The sequence below is a fragment of the Rhinoderma darwinii genome, chromosome 1, assembly GCF_050947455.1.
Source record: "Rhinoderma darwinii isolate aRhiDar2 chromosome 1, aRhiDar2.hap1, whole genome shotgun sequence".
Lineage (NCBI taxonomy): Eukaryota > Metazoa > Chordata > Amphibia > Anura > Rhinodermatidae > Rhinoderma > Rhinoderma darwinii.
The window spans coordinates 335,838,963-335,856,185 of record NC_134687.1 but is presented as its reverse complement, the minus strand read 5'-3'; positions in this window follow the sequence as shown (position 1 = coordinate 335,856,185).

Genomic DNA, 17,223 nt, shown 5'->3' with positions numbered 1-17,223 from the left:
CAGAATCCTGACCACTTCTGTAGCGTCTCTGTGATTTACAGCACAGCACAGCGAGATCTCGCTGTAAATGACAGCTTACAGTGTAATCTCGCGAGGTCAAACAACGTTGTCAGTTGCTGAGGGAATTTTGAGGCAGATTTTTTTTGCCTTACAAAAAACGTGTGTGAACAGACCCTACGAGTGCAGTGCTTGTTCTTAGCCGTTTTCTGTCTTTCTCAAAACAATTTTTGGTTGGGGGGCCCTGAGGAAATTTTTCAGTGCTGCCTCGAGTCCGAAAAGGTTGGGAAACTCTGTACTAGGCTACAGGATCACGCCGTGGAGCAGCTCAGTTCGTCATGGGAATGGGGCCTAGGTGAGTACAATTTTTGTTTTTGTTTGGGGGCACTGTCTACAAGGGGAGGTGGGGGACTGTATGGCAGTGTCTACAAGGGAGAGGTGGGGGAGGGGGCTGTATGGAACGATCTACAAAAAGGAGGTGAGGGATTATGGCACTGTCTACAGGGAGGCTATATGGCAAAATCTACAGGGGGCACTATACTGTGTGGGGGCCACTAAGCGGACATTATACTGTGTAGGGGTACTACAGGTGGCATAATACTGTGGGCAAAATTAGAGGACAAAATACTGTGTCCTTGAAGGGGTTGTAATAGATTATATTATTAAATACTATTATTATACTGTATGGGGGCACTAAAGGGGCATTATAATTTTTTTATGGGGATTTTTCTTTTTAATGATGGGGTGGGGCGCCGAAAGATCATTTCGCACAGGGCGCCATCTATCCTAGGGCCGGCCCTGCTGCCCACTATGTGATTCAGACTGTAATTAAACTAAACTTCTCTTTGCATCCAGAACTAGCCCTCGTACTAATAGGTCTTGACAATTTACCAGGCCCTTCCTCCACGATGTCTACGAAACTTGTCTTGACACGATCCCGGAAACAGACCACTCAAATGCACATTTAAGAGGTCATCATTATTGTGAACAATAAATGTAAGTATTAAAAAATTATTGCATCACAACAACATACCCTAAAATAGGGAATACTCTTCTTATGATTCTGCACAAATTTTGTACCGCCCATCACGTATACAACTCTGACTTGTGGTGATCTGTCCTTGCTGCTTTATTTATGCCTTTACTATTATTTCTAATATCAAACACCTTCCACATTATATTTTGGTTATACTTGATATATAAGACTGTCTTTACACGTCCTAGATGCAAACTTTGCAGTGTATTCTGTTGCAAATCATTGTCATGACTATATTTTACAGTTGTTTTTCTTTCACCTGTTGTAAATTAAAAATGCAATAAAAATGTATTGATAAAAATAAATAAAATAAATGCATGTCAAATGTAATGAGCAGCAAAAAAATAAATAAAACAATACTGCAGTTCTAATGATATGTAAAAGTATCTTTAGACTTCCAAATCATACATATGTTATGTGGAATAAGACAACACAAGATATGTAGCAACAGTTAAACATCTTTTCATTTATAAGTTATTATTCCATATTCATAGTAATTGAATCATTTACAAAAGACAAAACTGTTTACTATTACCATTTTTATTCTTTAAATTGAGATCGATTTCTTGCAAAATTCTGAATGGATTGAGAATCACACCTTCATGCTGAAATTCAACAAAGCAAATTCTAGTTCAGTAGAAAAACAAGTCAAAGATGACAGTTGTTTGTGTATGTGCACACGTTAACTGCAATTACGTCTGAAATTACGGAGCTATTTTCAGGAGAAAACAGATCCTGAATTTCAGACGTAATGGTATGTACTCGCGTTTTGCGGGGCGTCTTTTACGGACGTAATTTGGAGCTGTTCTTCATTGGAGTCAAGGAAAAACGGCTCCAATTACGTCCCAAGAAGTGTCCTGCACTTCTTTTGACGAGGCTGTAATTTTATGCGCCGTCTTTTGACAGCGACACGTAAAATGACAGGTCGTCGGCACAGTACATCGTAAAGCCCATTGAAAGCAATGGGCAGATGTTTGCCGACGTATTGGAGCCGTTTTTTCAGACGTAATTCGAGGCGTAAAACGCCTCCATTATGTCTGAAAGTAGGTCGTGTGAACCCAGCCTTAGTGTTGTTCATACTCAGTGCCGAACCTGCCATGAGGACAGGTGAGCCGACGGCCTCAGGCGGCACCACCTACCCAAACGGGGGGGGGGGGCGGCATTTTCAGCCCGGGACTGGACCGGGGGGAGGGGCCATGCAGACGCGCCGAACGTCTGTAATACTCCTCCTCCTCTCTGACGCTGTACACAGTACATACAGCCAGAGAGGAGCAAGTCTGCAGGAGGAGCGACGAGCAGCACCAGCACCACGAGGTAAGTGCCTGCCTTGCTGGGACCGGGACGTGAGTATACTGCAGGGGGGCATTTTACCGACAGCAGAGGGCTCTATGGGGCTGGAATAATCCACCCCATAGAGCCCTCACATCACTATAATGGAACGATTAGTGTGGGTGGGGGAGGGTCTGAGCGTCTGACTTACTGCAGAGAGCTCTATAGGGGGGATTCTGCCCCCACTTTAGAGCAGTCAGATGCTCAGACCCCCCTAACCTTCCAGTATAGTAACTAGTCAGGGCTCTATGGTGGGGGGATGATTCCCCCCTATAGAGCCCTCTGCTGTCAGTAAAACGACCCCCCCTCCCCCCTGCAGTATACTCCTGGCTTTGTAGCTTTCCTGTGCTTAATTAGCGTGGGAAAGCTACAAATAGGGCTGACTGGTGAGTCTCACAGTGCACACTGCATGCAGCAGCTGCGGCAGCCAGTCTGACTGTGAGTCTCTGACCAGTCACCACCCACACGCAGCAGATAGGAGAAACTAATAGTGCCTGTCATTCAATAAACCCTCAAGTACTACAGTTTCACAGGCATTGACTGAAGCTTTCTATAGTGTAGTGGTTAGCTAGTCTGCCTTACACTTGGAGGTTGCTGGTGCAAATCCCAGTTGGGTTTTTAAAAAAAAATTATTTATTTATTAATATCTTACTTGTATTGGGCTTTGTTCACACTAGCATTAATATACGTTTACCTCTCTTCCGTCAGAGGAAGAGAGGATCAATACGTTAAACGGAAAGCAACGGCTCCATTAGAATTACCATTGCTTTCAATGGTAATTATTTTGTATCAGTTGCTTTCCGTTTGTCTCCGTTCGCTAGGTTTCCGTTCTTTTGAACGGAAATAAAAGTTCTGCAGACTTCACTTTTGTTTCCTTTAAAAAAAACGGAAACTTAGCGAACGGAGACAAACGGAAAGCAACTGATACAAAAGAATTACCATTGAAAGCAATGGTAATTCTAATGGAGCCGTTGCTTTCCGTTTAACGTATTGATCCTCTCTTCCTCTGACGGAAGAGAGGTAAACGTATATTAATGTTAGTGTGAAAGAAGCCTTAGGGCCTGTTCACATCAGCGTTGGCTTTCCGTTCTGGGGTTCCGTCTGAGGTAACCCCGCAACGGAAAGTCAAACTGAAACCACAGCTTCCGTTTCAGTCACCATTAGCGCAGTCGACTGCGCTCTTGATTCCGTCACAAAAACTGAAACCTGCCGGAATGGTGATGAACGGAAACCATTAGCAATGTTTCCGTCACCATTGATTTCAATGGTGACTGAAACGGAAGCTGTGGTTTCAGTTTGACTTTCCGTTGCAGGGGGTTCACCCGACAGAAACCTCCCACGGAACCCCGGAACGGAAAGCCAACGCTGATGTGAACAGGCCCTAATCCTTCCCCATAAACCTGCCCCCGCTAATTAAAATAAATATATTATATAATGTATATAGCGCTGTATCCTGTATCCGTCAGGTCAGTGGGACTGACTGATTCAGTGTCAGCGAGTCCTGCAGGATCGAGCTGTTACCAATCACATCTAAGTTCATAACTTAGATGTGATCGGTAATAGGCGACCTAATGGATTCAGGTCTCAGCGCAATATACAGCTGCTCTGTATACAGGATACAAAGCAGCTGTATCTCAAAAAGTGCAAATCATTTTCAATAAAAAGTAATTAAAACTTGCACCAATCGCAGTAATAGATATCTTTATATATCATAGTGACATGTCCGAAGTTTTCATCGGTGGGGGACCGAGCACTGAGGCCCCCACCGATCGCTAAAACGAAGCAGCAGAAGTGCTCGGGTGAGCGCTGTGCCGCTTCATTTATGATCGACTTTCAGCCGAGTGAGCGGTGTACGGACTCCTAGACTTTCTATTGAGCCTGTACACTGCTCCAAGGAAAGCCAAACAGAATTGAAGCGGCACACGCTCACCCGAGCACTTCTGCTGCTTCGTTTTAGCGACTAGTGGAGGTGTCTCAGTGCTCGGCCCCCACTGATCAAAACTTCTGACATGTCAACATTTTTTTAAAAAGTTGTTACACTTTAAAGAGAATCTTTCACCTGCCCACAGATTTGCATTTGAGTGCAGCATGTAATGGTCAGGGCTGCACAAACTCTGGGGCACTTTACATTTTTTTTTCCTACCCTCTTTCCATACTTAGATATCGGTGCTGTAATATTTGGCGCCCGATATTTAAATAACCCCATGAACTGCCAATGGGGCGGTAATTGGCAAGGGGACGTGTAACATCGCTGTGACACTGCCCAATCCGCTGCGGACAATGTCAACAGCAAGAGCTGGAGAGAGGAGATCATGTGCACACGCACGCTCTCACTCTTCAGCTCTCGGCAGGCAAGTACAAGACTGTGATCTCAGGTGAGAGATCAGTCTTGTCGTCCTTGTCTGCCGAGAGCTAAAGAGTGAGAGCGTGCGTGCGCGCACAGCTCCGATGCCATAAAACAGAAGAAGAAGAATTCACACTCTTCTTCTCCTCTTGTGTTCCTTAGTGGTGGCGGAGCTGCGCGCACGCGCTCTCTCTCCAGCTCTTGCTGTAACGCTGACCGTAGCTGATTGGACAGTGTCACAGCGATGTTACACGCCCCCTTGCCAATTACCTCCCCATTGACAGTTCAGGGGGTTATTTAAATATCGGGCACCAAATATTACAGCACCGATATCTAAATAACGAAGGAGGCTAAGAAAAAAATGTAAAGTGCCCCAGAGTTTGTGCGGCCCTCCCCATTACCTGCTGCACTCAGCTGTACATGTATGGGGAGGTGAAAGGTTCTCTTTAAAAGAAAGGTGTTATAATTTTTTATTTTTTTATTGGCCTAATTTTTCTAATTATTTTAATATGTTTCCGAAGGTAGCTATTTATTCATATGTTTGTACGTCTGTGGGGGCAGCCAGCTTTATTTTTATTTTTCATACTGCTAATTTTTGTTTTGCAGGTTCCGCTGGACCATTTGGACTACGTCGTAGATTCATTGGACTACTTCGCTGATTTAAGCTTTATTTCTTTTTTTTTTAAATAAAATGGTTAAAGTGGATTCTGTGGAAGAGTTGTCATTTCAATAAAATAAATGTCTTTATGTCTCTGTTTTTTAATACTTCATTACCGCCTTAGTAATGGCAGCTGTCTGAGAGCGTCCATTACTAAGAAGGGGCTTAGTGTTAGCCAGTAATAAGGCTATCACTAACCCATATTATTACCCCGGTACCCACCGCCACCAGGAGTACTGGGAAGAGCTGGGTACGATCCAGCACCCGACTGTCTGAAGAGAAGGGCGGGTACTGGGGTGGCCGCAGGCAGGTAATATCAGGCCCGGAATGGCCTAAAACCATGGCCCTTCCCACCCTGGTAATGCTAGGCTGCTGCTGCTATATTGTATCTGGCTGGTTATGAAAAATGGAGGGGATCTCACGTAATTTTTTTTCTATTTCTTTTTTTAAAAAGACGGGGTTCCCGCTATTTTTCACAACCAGCCAGATACAATACAGCAGCTGCAGCCTAGCATCCCCATGGTGGGAAGGGCCACGTTTTTTATCCCTTCCCAGCCTGGTAAAACCAGCCTGTGACTGCCCTGCTGCCTTACCGTCGCTTCAGATGGTCGGGTACTGGATCGTACTCCCCTCGCAGCAGTGAGAACCGGGGTAATTATAGGGGTTAGTGATAGCCTTTTTACTGGCTATCACTAAGCCCCTTCTTAGTAATGGACGCTCTCAATCAGACAGCAGCCATTTCTAAGGCCATAATAAAGTATTAAAAAAAAAAACAAGAAAAACTTTTATTGAAATCTAAACTCCCCCATGCAACCCTCTTTCACCATTTTATTTTATTTTTTAAAAGTAGATCATCGGAGTAGTCCAATGTATCTACGACGTAGTCCAAACGATCCAGCGGAACCTACCAAAAAAAAGCAGTATAAAAATGTAAAAAACGTAAATTTGCCACAATAGTCACTCGATATAACTATACTGTAATCACTTATATGGTTTGCAGATATCTTGTGTATAACTGGCATCTACCTCTATAAGGTCACTATATGGTGGTAATATTGGTCTATATATAGTGTGATTTATTCACTAACAGTATGGTGGTTTTTTTCTGACACAATGTTGTAGTAATATGTGATCATGGTTTGGCAGTTTTATTCAGTAACCGTATGGAGGTATTATTCAGTAACAGTATGGAGGTATTATTCAGTAACAGTATGGGGGTATTATTCAGTAACAGTATAAATGTATTATTCAGTAACAGTATGGAGGTATTATTCAGTAACAGTATGGGGGTATTATTCAGTAACAGTATGGAGGTATTATTCAGTAACAGTATGGAGGTATTATTCAGTAACAGTATGGAGGTATTATTCAGTAACAGTATGGGGGTATTATTCAGTAACAGTATGGGGGTATTATTCAGTAAGGGTATGGCGGTATTATTCAGTAACAGTATGGAGGTATTATTCAGTAACAGTATGGAGGTATTATTCAGTAACAGTATGGGGGTATTATTCAGTAACAGCATGAGGGTATTATTCAGTAACAGTATGGAGGTATTATTCAGTAACAGTATGGAGGTATTATTCAGTAACAGTATGCGGGTATTATTCAGTAACAGTATGGGGTATTATTCAGTAACAGTATGGAGGTATAATTCAGTAACAGTATGGGGTATTATTCAGTAACAGTATGGAGGTATTATTCAGTAACAGTATGAATGTATTATTCAGTAACAGTATGGGGGTATTATTCAGTAACAGTATAAATGTATTATTCAGTAACAGTATGAGGGTATTATTCAGTAACAGTATAAATGTATTATTCAGTAACAGTATGGGGGTATTATTCAGTAACAGTATGGAGGTATTATTCAGTAACAGTATGGGGGTATTATTCAGTAACAGTATGGGGGTATTATTCAGTAAGAGTATGGCGGTATTATTCAGTAACAGTATGGAGGTATTATTCAGTAACAGTATGGAGGTATTATTCAGTAACAGTATGGAGGTATTATTCAGTAACAGTATGGGGGTATTATTCAGTAACAGTATGGGGGTATTATTCAGTAAGAGTATGGCGGTATTATTCAGTAACAGTATGGAGGTATTATTCAGTAACAGTATGGAGGTATTATTCAGTAACAGTATGGGGATATTATTTAGTAACTGTATGGGGATATTATTCAGTAACAGTATGGAGGTATTATTCAGTAACAGTATGGTGGTATTATTCAGTAACAGTATGGGGATATTATTGAGTAACAGTATGGTGGTATTATTCAACAGTATGGAGGTATTATTCAGTAACAGTATGGAGGTATTATTCAGTAACAGTATGGAGGTATTATTCAGTAACAGTATGCGGGTATTATTCAGTAACAGTATGGGGTATTATTCAGTAACAGTATGGAGGTATTATTCAGTAACAGTATGGGGTATTATTCAGTAACAGTATGGAGGTATTATTCAGTAACAGTATGAATGTATTATTCAGTAACAGTTTGGGGGTATTATTCAGTAACAGTATGGAGGTATTATTCAGTAACAGTATAAATGTATTATTCAGTAACAGTATGGGGGTATTATTCAGTAACAGTATAAATGTATTATTCAGTAACAGTATAAATGTATTATTCAGTAACAGTATGGAGGTATTATTCAGTAACAGTATTGGGATATTATTCAGTAACAGTATGGGGGTATTATTCAGTAACAGTATGGAGGTATTATTCAGTAACAGTATGGTGGTATTATTCAGTAACAGTATGGGGGTATTATTCAGTAACAGTATGGAGGTATTATTCAGTAACAGTATGGAGGTATTATTCAGTAACAGTATGGGGGTATTATTCAGTAACAGTATGGGGGTATTATTCAGTAACAGTATGGAGGTATTATTCAGTAACAGTATGGAGGTATTATTCAGTAACAGTATGGAGGTATTATTCAGTAACAGTATGGGGGTATTATTCAGTAACAGTATGGAGGTATTATTCAGTAACAGTATGGAGGTATTATTCAGTAACAGTATGGGGGTATTATTCAGTAACAGTATGGAGGTATTATTCAGTAACAGTATGGGGGTATTATTCAGTAACAGTATGGTGGTATTATTCAGTAACAGTATGGAGGTATTATTCAGTAACAGTATGGGGGTATTATTCAGTAACAGCATGAGGGTATTATTCAGTAATATTATGGAGGTATTATTCAGTAACAGTATGGAGGTATTATTCAGTAACAGTATGGGGGTATTATTCAGTAACAGTATGGGGGTATTATTCAGTAACAGTATGGAGGTATTATTCAGTAACAGTATGGAGGTATTATTCAGTAACAGTATGGAGGTATTATTCAGTAACCGTATGGGGGTATTATTCAGTAACAGTATGAGGGTATTATTCAGTAACATTATGGAGGTATTATTCAGTAACAGTATGGAGGTATTATTCAGTAACATTATGGGGGTATTATTCAGTAACAGTATGGGGGTATTATTCAGTAACAGTATGGGGGTATTATTCAGTAACAGTATGGGGGTATTATTCAGTAACATTATGGAGGTATTATTCAGTAACAGTATGGAGGTATTATTCAGTAACAGTATGGAGGTATTATTCAGTAACAGTATGGGGGTATTATTCAGTAACAGTATGGAGGTATTATTCAGTAACAGTATGGAGGTATTATTCAGTAACAGTATGGGGGTATTATTCAGTAACAGTATGGGGGTATTATTCAGTAACATTATGGAGGTATTATTCAGTAACAGTATGGAGGTATTATTCAATAACAGTATTGGGGTATTATTCAGTAACAGTATGGGGGTATTATTCAGTAACAGTATGGAGGTATTATTCAGTAACAGTATGGAGGTATTATTCAGTAACAGTATGGAGGTATTATTCAGTAACAGTATGGAGGTATTATTCAGTAACAGTATGGGGGTATTATTCAGTAACAGTGTGAGGGTATTATTCAGTAACATTATGGAGGTATTATTCAGTAACAGTATGGAGGTATTATTCAGTAACAGTATGGAGGTATTATTCAGTAACAGTATGGGGGTATTATTCAGTAACAGTATGAGGGTATTATTCAGTAACATTATGGAGGTATTATTCAGTAACATTATGGAGGTATTATTCAGTAACAGTATGGGGTATTATTCAGTAACAGTATGGAGGTATTATTCAGTAACAGTATGAATGTATTATTCAGTAACAGTATGGGGGTATTATTCAGTAACAGTATGGAGGTATTATTCAGTAACAGTATAAATGTATTATTCAGTAACAGTATGAGGGTATTATTCAGTAACAGTATAAATGTATTATTCAGTAACAGTATGGAGGTATTATTCAGTAACAGTATGGAGGTATTATTCAGTAACAGTATTGGGATATTATTCAGTAACAGTATGGGGGTATTATTCAGTAACAGTATGGAGGTATTATTCAGTAACAGTATGGTGGTATTATTCAGTAACAGTATGGGGGTATTATTCAGTAACAGTATGGAGGTATTATTCAGTAACAGTATGGAGGTATTATTCAGTAACAGTATGGGGGTATTATTCAGTAACAGTATGGGGGTATTATTCAGTAACAGTATGGAGGTATTATTCAGTAACAGTATGGAGGTATTATTCAGTAACAGTATGGAGGTATTATTCAGTAACAGTATGGGGGTATTATTCAGTAACAGTATGGAGGTATTATTCAGTAACAGTATGGAGGTATTATTCAGTAACAGTATGGGGGTATTATTCAGTAACAGTATGGAGGTATTATTCAGTAACAGTATGGAGGTATTATTCAGTAACAGTATGGGGGTATTATTCAGTAACAGTATGAGGGTATTATTCAGTAACATTATGGAGGTATTATTCAGTAACAGTATGGAGGTATTATTCAGTAACAGTATGGGGGTATTATTCAGTAACAGTATGGGGGTATTATTCAGTAACAGTATGGAGGTATTATTCAGTAACAGTATGGAGGTATTATTCAGTAACAGTATGGAGGTATTATTCAGTAACAGTATGGGGGTATTATTCAGTAACAGTATGAGGGTATTATTCAGTAACATTATGGAGGTATTATTCAGTAACAGTATGGAGGTATTATTCAGTAACAGTATGGGGGTATTATTCAGTAACAGTATGGGGGTATTATTCAGTAACAGTATGGGGGTATTATTCAGTAACAATATGGGGGTATTATTCAGTAACATTATGGAGGTATTATTCAGTAACAGTATGGAGGTATTATTCAGTAACAGTATGGAGGTATTATTCAGTAACAGTATGGGGGTATTATTCAGTAACAGTATGGAGGTATTATTCAGTAACAGTATGGAGGTATTATTCAGTAACAGTATGGGGTATTATTCAGTAACAGTATGGAGGTATTATTCAGTAACAGTATGAATGTATTATTCAGTAACAGTATGGAGGTATTATTCAGTAACAGTATAAATGTATTATTCAGTAACAGTATGAGGGTATTATTCAGTAACAGTATAAATGTATTATTCAGTAACAGTATGGAGGTATTATTCAGTAACAGTATGGAGGTATTATTCAGTAACAGTATTGGGATATTATTCAGTAACAGTATGGTGGTATTATTCAGTAACAGTATGGAGGTATTATTCAGTAACAGTATGGGGGTATTATTCAGTAACAGTATGGGGGTATTATTCAGTAACAGTATGGAGGTATTATTCAGTAACAGTATGGAGGTATTATTCAGTAACAGTATGGAGGTATTATTCAGTAACAGTATGGGGGTATTATTCAGTAACAGTATGAGGGTATTATTCAGTAACATTATGGAGGTATTATTCAGTAACAGTATGGAGGTATTATTCAGTAACAGTATGGGGGTATTATTCAGTAACAGTATGGGGGTATTATTCAGTAACAGTATGGGGGTATTATTCAGTAACAGTATGGGGGTATTATTCAGTAACAGTATGGGGGTATTGTTCAGTAACAGTATGGGGGTATTATTCAGTAATAGTATGGAGGTATTATTCAGTAACAGTATGGGGGTATTATTCAGTAACCGTATGGAGGTATTATTCAGTAACAGTATGGGGTATTATTCAGTAACATTATGGAAGTATTATTCAGTAACAGTATAAATGTATTATTCAGTAACAGTATGGCGGTATTATTCAGTAACTGTATGGGGATATTATTCAGTAACAGTATGAAGGTATTATTCAGTAACAGTATGGGGGTATTATTCAGTAACAGTATGGAGGTATTATTCAGTAACAGTATGGGAGTATTATTCAGTAACAGTATAAATGTATTATTCAGTAACAGTATGGGGGTATTATTCAGTAACAGTATGGGGGTATTATTTAGTAACAGTATGGAGGTATTATTCAGTAACAGTATGGAGGTATTATTCAGTAACAGTATGGAGGTATTATTCAGTAACAGTATGGGGGTATTATTCAGTAACAGTATGGGAGTATTATTCAGTAACAGTATGGGGGTATTATTCAGTAACAGTATGGGGTATTATTCAGTAACAGTATGGGGGTATTATACAGTAACTGTATGGGAGTATTATTCAGTAACAGTATAAATGTATTATTCAGTAACAGTATGGGAGTATTATTCAGTAACAGTATGGGAGTATTATTCAGTAACAGTATGGGGGTATTATTCAGTAACAGTATGGGGGTATTATTCAGTAACAGTATGCGGGTATTATTCAGTAACAGTATGGAGGTATTATTCAGTAACAGTATGGGGTATTATTCAGTAACAGTATGGGGGTATTATTCAGTAACAGTATGGAGGTATTATTCAGTAACAGTATGGGGTATTATTCAGTAACAGTATGGAGGTATTATTCAGTAACAGTATGGGGGTATTATTCAGTAACAGTATGGGAGTATTATTCAGTAACAGTATGGGGGTATTATTCAGTAACAGTATGGGGTATTATTCAGTAGCAGTATGGCGGTATTATTGGTAATGTTGGTCTTACAATCTATGTACATTACAGTGGTGGGGGCAGCGTGAGTGGCAGCGGATGATCAGGCTAAGAGACAGTCCGCAGAGTGGCATGTGATGTACTTTGACATGTAGGTGATACTTACGCATGGGATGTGGGTCCATAACTTGTGGACCGCACAGGGCCAAAGATCATATTAATCCACCACTGACATCGAGCCAGCACAGGCAGACCACAACAATACAGCAGGTAGAGCAAAGAAACCAGCCCAGGACGTGCCGCTTCAAAACAGCGCTAAGCGCGATCCGTCCTGGACTGGCCTGAATGTAATTGCAGAGAGTTTCGCCGCAAATGAGACTGGCAGCCGAGGAGAGATATGGGGCTGTGCAGACTGTACTATTTGCACTGCACTGATTGGCAGTAAGAATAATTCTTTAAATATTTTCCATACTTCAAACAGCACTTTAAGGCTATGTTCACACTGAGTTTTTTGGGTTTTTGAGGCAAATTTTGTCCTTCCTGCACGTCGTTTGCCGCGATTTTCACCGCGTTTTTCGCTCACGGCCATTGAGTGCTACGTGCAAAAAACTCAGAGAAATACCCTCTCTCTGCCTCCCATTGATGTCAATAGGAGGTCAGAGGCGTAAACGTGCGAAGATAGGGCATGTCTCTTCTTTCTCGGGAGGCATTTTCGGCCGGTTTTTGACGAGTTTTGCGGAGCGGTTTCCGCGCCCAAAAACTCGTCAAAATACTCTGTGTGAACAGGGCCTAACAAATAAACATCAAATGTTTTCCTATTTAAAAAATTTATATATTCCGTGTTTGATGTGTAAAGTTAGGAATGAGAAAACTCCGATAGATTTGTGTGGGGGGGGCGCCATTTTATAGTTCGCCTCAGGCGGCAGACGGGCTAGGTTCACCCCTGTTCATACTGAGTGAGTAGTTTATACTGCATAGAGATAGGAAATCTTTTTCCAAAATGTGTCAGTGGCAGAAGCCAAAATATCAGGTACTAAAGGTCAAATGTATATTAATTCACCAATCGCCATCTAGTGACTGAAAATATATCACAATGTATATAGTTTAACAATTCTGCCCAGTGAGGATTATTGCAAACCTGTATAATTAATTTCCATGGAGCTCCGAGAAGATTTGTGATTATTTTTTTGTTTCTTGTGAACCCATATTTTTATGCATTATTCTTTATGTACAAGTAGCAGCATTTTGTAGAGCATGCTCCAAACATGAGAACTATGGGACATGTCTCTTTAACACACAAATACATGTTTAGTCAGTGTGAATGTATAGAAACAGAAGATCACAACTCCAGGATCACAACCGCAACAAGCAAGCCCTGTACACTTACAAATTATTACCTGCAATTGAAATGTTTTGACACGCTGTAAAATTGATGATATTGTAATAGGAAGTTATCATGTATGATCTCTTCATTGACTTAGTCCCGCTGAATTGTCATACATTAGTTACATGCAGCAACATATAAAATCTGCAATGTGCTGTCGTATAAGTCAATCAGCTGGCACATAGCCCATAATTCTCTGCTTTTATGATGACAGATGACACTTCTGGGTGACTGGAATTTTCTTTTATTGTGCAGCACCACATCAACTCTTTGGATTAAACATAAAATCTCTGTCAAACAAAAAGTACGGAGGGCGATCTTTAAAAATAAAGATCAAGTGAAAATGTCTTGAGTTTTATAGCGGACTCTGCAGCGGACCACACGTAATTCTAGTAAACACGGCCCGATGAACTAAAAGCAGACACTGTACACCTGCATTTTTGTAAGCCTGTAAATCTGGAGCATGTATCAAGGAACTCTGCTACTGCCTTATAAGAAGAGATGCAAGCAACAGCAGCCTCTGTGCAGCCGTTTAATGGTATATTCACACGCAGCAGATTTGTCAAATTTCTGCGTTGGTCCCATTCATTTGAACAGGGCTTGCAGAAATGCATGTGCTTCCTGCCAAAACAACCCCATTCAGATGAATGGAACTGATTGTAGAAATGTCAAATTATTACAAGAACCCATGCAGTAAATGAAAAATTTTATTTTTTGGTGTTCAGAGAACGACATTAAAGAAATAATAATAAAAAAACAACATAAAAATTGTGTACATTTTAAAATAAAATTAACATACACACAAAACCCAAAATGCAAAATGCAAGACTTTACACAGCAATGCCAGAAAAAGGATATGGTACTCGGAATGTTATAGGCAAGAACGGAAAAATTAGTCAAGTCCTTAAGGTGTTAAAATCTGTATACCTATATACATATTTTATCAGTCAACAGGAAATAATATTTATATAATATATTTTACTTGTAATTCGTGGCAGAATAATCTGCCACATGAGGTAAAACTATAAAAAGAGGGAACATATCAATTACCCAGAATGTAACTATTACATCATGTTAGGGACAGTTTTTCTCTAACAAATAATCCACTTTTTCACATATGGACTGTTAGGTGCTAGCAGCTACCCGCTTCGAAGAGTATGATTAAGTTTGTTTTTTTAAGACTAGGCTTATATATACTAAAAAGCCAGGGTACATAGCATAATTATAATTAATATTTCCCAATTAATTAGATTGTTCTGTTTGTCTTTGAAAGCAATGAAGAGTTCCTGTCCAAAGAGATGAAGAAAAAAGTTTATAGGGATAACAGAAGAGAGGTGCTGAGGGGATTTAGGCACAAAAGAAAAGAGGCTTAAAGAAGAAAATAAAATTTAGATAAGAGCAAACTGACAGCAGTTTAGCCACGCAGCCCCTCATTTAATTATCGTATCGTTTTTAGTGCCCTCATTCGGTATGACCTCTGCTCTAAGGGGAAAGAGGCGCACAGCTTAGAAACTAAATTTTTTTGCTGACTGGGTTGTTCAGTGTTCACCATGACTTAATGGGATTTTAAGACTTACAACTTTTGTAATTTGAAAAATTGGTTAATTTCACTCAAATAAAGTGTACCTATAATTTCATTTTTTAATCTAAATGAGTCTAAAATTCTATACTGATTAATTTAATAAAAATATCTTTATAAAGGTTGGAGCTACATATTTCACAGCCATAGAGGTAAATGATAAAATTGTGTGCCTGGAGCCACCGCTAGGAGGAGCTTAAGAGCCCACTGAAGACAAATGTATTATGTAGTTCAATGGGAGATGTATATATGTGTACAGTAAGCTACCCTTAACCCCTTCCAGCTTTGGCCACTTTTGACCTTCCTGACAGAGCCTCATTTTTTTAAATCTGACATGTTTCACTTTATGTGGTAATAACTTTGGAATGCTTTTACCTATCCAAGCGATTCTGAGATTGTTTTCTCGTGACACATTGGACTTTATGTTACTGGCAAAATATTCTTGATACATTCAGTATTTAATTGTGAAAAACACCAAAATGTAGCGAAAAATTGCAAAACTTAGCATTTTTCTAAATTTAAATGTATCTGCTTGTAAGGCCTCGTTCACACAGAGTTTTTTGCAGGAGAAAAATTCTGCCTCAAAATTCCGTTTGGGATTTTGAGGCAGATTTTGTCCTTCGTGCATGTCGTTTGCCGCGATTTTAGCCACGTTTTTCGCTGAGTTTTTCGCTCGCGCCCATTGAGTGCTGCGGGCAAAAAACAGCGAAATACGCTTTCTCTGTCTCCCATTGACATGTCAATGGGAGGTCAGAGGCATAAACGCGTGAAGATAGGGCATATCCCTTCTTTCTCCCGTGAGGCGGTTTCGGACGGTTTTTGACAAGTTTTGCGGAGCGGTTTCCGCTCCAAAAAGCTTGTCAAAATACTCTGTGTGAACAGGCCCTAAGACAGGCAGTTATACCACACAAAATTGTTGCTAATTAACATACCCCATATGTCTACTTTAGATTGGCATTGTTTTTTTAAACATCCTTTTGTTTTTCTAGGATGTTACAAGGCTTAGAACTTTAGCAGCAATTTCTCGGATTTTCAAGAAAATGTCAAAAGGCTATTTTTTTCAGGGACCAGTTCAGTTGTGAATTGGCTTTTAGGGCCTTATATATTAGAAACCCCCAATAAGTCACCCCATTTTAAAAACTTCACCCCTCAAATTATAGAAAATAGCATTTAGAAAGTTTCTTAACCCTTTAGAAGTTTCACAGGAATTAAAGCAAATTAGAGGTGACATTTACAAATTTAATTTGTTTTTGCAGAAATTAATTTTTAATCCATTTTTTTTGTAACACAGAAAGTTTTACCAGAGAAATGCAACTCAATATTTATTGTCCAAATTCTGCAGATTTTAGAAATATCCACACGTGGCCCTAGTTTACTTATGGTTGAAGTACATGAAGCAAAGGAGCACCTAGTGGATTATCGGCCTCCTTTTGCGCCTCAGGAGCAATGGAGCACCTAGTGGATTTTGGGCCTCCTTTTTATTAGAATATACTTTAGGCACCATGTCAGGTTTGAAGGGCTCAGTGGAAATTACCCAAAAGTGACCTAATTTGGGAAACTACACCCTCAAGGTAATTATCTTGGGGTATAGTGAGCATTTTGACCCCACAGGTTTATTGCAGAAATTATTGGAAGTAGGCCGTAAAAATTAAAATCTACATTCTTTTAAAGAAAATGTAGGCTTAGCTAATTTTTTCTCACTTCCAGAAGGACTAAAGGGGAAAAAGCACTGCAACATTTGTAAAGCAATTTCTCCCGAGTAAAACAATTCCCCACATGTGGTAGTAAACGGCTGTTTGGACACACAACAGGGTTTAGAAGGGAAAGAGCGCCATTTGGCTTTTGGAGCTCAAATTTAGCAGGAATGGTTTGCAGAGGCCATGTCACATTTGCAAAGCCCCTGTAGGACCAAAACAGAAAAAACGCCCAAAAATTGAC